Source organism: Adiantum capillus-veneris, chromosome 24 (assembly GCF_014529385.1).
Source record: "Adiantum capillus-veneris isolate H3 chromosome 24, ASM1452938v2, whole genome shotgun sequence".
NCBI lineage: Eukaryota > Viridiplantae > Streptophyta > Polypodiopsida > Polypodiales > Pteridaceae > Adiantum > Adiantum capillus-veneris.
The window spans coordinates 113505018-113507693 of NC_140954.1; positions in this window are offsets into that span (position 1 = coordinate 113505018).

The window sequence follows — 2676 nt, forward strand, 5'->3', positions numbered from 1 at the left end:
AACCGTGCTTGTCGTTCTCTAGAGTACATACCATCTCATTCTCTCTCTTTCCATGCCCTCAAGCTCTGTTTCTTGCTCCGTTCATCCTTGCACCTCCTAGCGCTTTCCTTGGCTCATCTTGGTGCGCCTGGTCGCGACCTGCATTATGCATGAATCCTCGCCACCTGCGTTCGCTAGGCTCACCCGACTTGCCACCACTGGGCTTCCCACAAGAGAGGTAAGGAGATCCCAAGCCATGGAATGCGGTGGTGCTAGTTGCAGCTGTAGAAGGCGCCAAAAGGCTAGGTGAAAGAGAAGATCAACCTTGGCAAGAGCAGTATGGGCACTACATTGTAAGCCACAGTTGCGTGATAATCACGCGATGTTGCAAATGTCACCGCCAAAAAAAAATCTAAATATTTCTTTGTCTCTCTCCCTCGCCACACGTGCGTTGTCTTCCCTTTTTCTTCTCCAAGGGATGTAAGAATCTCCATAGATTCTACCAAAACTAATCAATGCAAAATTATGGGGACATATTAAGGAAAAGATTTTGGGTTACCCAATGACTTTGAAAGCATGAAACGTTGACAGCCTTTCATGTTAAATGATAAAGCCTTAAACGCTCCACAAACCCTAAGCCTTGCATGTTAAATGATAAAGCCTTAAATGTTCCACAAACCCTAAAACTCACCTTTTCATTTTGAAATTTGAGAAGTTCTTTTATCCACCTTTTCATTTTAAGAATTTTGTTCACCACTTAAAACTTGAGGTAATAGACTAAAGTTGTCATTTTTGTTAATTAAAACTTTATGAAAATTTTTTTTTCTTTAAAGCTTTAATCTTTAAAGATTTTTTATTTTTACTTTTAGAGATTTTAAAGCTAACACTACAACATAACTCAAAGTTATCGACATCCTATAAATAAACGTTCGTACTTTTTCACACGAATATCGATGTTTTTTTATCTCGTCGATATGCGCGTGGAAAGGCAAAATTTTTTACGCGTATATCGATGGCTATTTCGATGCGTATATCGATGCATTTATCGACGTTAAAAAATTGAGCAAAAAAGAGGGGAATTCGTACGCAGGGACCATTTTTGTCTTCAACGTGCGCGCTCAAATTTTGGCCGAAATCTGCTGCGCAGATATTATGGCACTCTCCCCCCTCCCCCCCCCCCCCCCCCCCCCCAACCCCCTCTCTCTCTCTCTCTCTCTCTCTCTCTACACATCGTGTGTGTATGTGTGTAGGAAAGAGATAGAGAGAGAGAGAGAGAGAGAGAGAGAAAGAGAGAGAGAGCTGTGTGTGTGTGTGTGTAGGAAAGAGAGAGAGAGAGAGAGAGAGAGAGAGAGAGAGAGCGGTATGTGTCTGTGTGTTTGTGTAGGAAAGAGAGAGAGAGAGAGAGAGAGAGAGAGAGAGCGGTGTGTGTCTGTGTGTTTGTGTAGGAAAGAAAGAGAGAGAGAGAGAGAGAGAGAGAGAGAGAGAGAGCGGTGTGTATGTGTGTGTGTAGGAAAGAGAGAGTGAGAGAGAGAGAGAGAGAGAGAAGTGTGTGTGCGTGTAGGAAATTAAAGAGAGAGATAGAGAGAAAAATGTATGCGTAGAAAATTAAAACTAGAGAGAGAGAGAGAATTAATGTATGCGTAAAAAATTAAAATTAAAGAAAGAAATGAAATGAAATGTTATATTAATGTCTTCAACAGGCCAAAGTGACCTATGAGACCAGAAAGTTACAATGTGGTGGATCTGATACAAAGTCAGAATAACAAGATGACAAAATGACAAAATAAAATATTATGGAATCCTAAAGTGCTGGGTGTGGACTAAGCAGCTAAAACAGCTAGCTGGGATAGGTAGATCATAGGAGATCCAGCATTTGTCGCTGGCGGACCTCATCAATCTCCTCCATGGTCAGTAGTCTTATTGGGCGTTGTGCATGTCGAGCCAAAGTGACTTGGATCGTCTGATACGGCCTCTGTCAATGTTGTGTAGTCTGGCCTCCGCAGTCATGGACGTCTAGATCTCCCTAGCTCAGTCGCTCGTTCGATCAGTACGTAGAGAGATAGGGAAGTAGAGAGCGAGAGAGAGAGAGAGAGAGAGAGAGAGAGAGAGAGAGGAAAATAGAGAGAGAGAAAGAGATAGGAAATAGAGAGAGACAGAAAGAGAGTAATAATATATATATATATATATAGAGAGAGAGAGAGAGAGAGAGAGAGAAAGAGAGAGAGAGATAGGGAACTGGAGAGGGAGACAGAGAGAAAGATAGGGAAATAGGGAGAGAGAAAAAGATAGGGAATAGAGAGAGAGAGAGAGAGATAGATAGATAGATAGATAGATAGATAGATTTTATTATCGTCCTCGGAGGTCAAATATGACCTATGGGACCAAAGTTACATGTGATGTAGTATGTGTATGGCTGATGAGTGACTCTCGATGCTCCAAAATTGTAGTGATGAGAGTCGCAATGGAGAGCCCACACTCTGGCTAGGACAGGAAAGTGTGTAGGTCTAAGTTATGGCTGAAAATGTGAGAGAAGCAAGTTCGGATGTGATCAAAAGCTGAGCACTCTAGTAGTGTGTGGTACTCAGACTCTCGAACTTGCAGTGAGCATAATGTGCACAATCGATTTGACTCTTCTCCATTGCCCGAACGCCCTATCTCGCATCGAAGGAAATGGGAGATAAGCCAAATTGCTGCTAT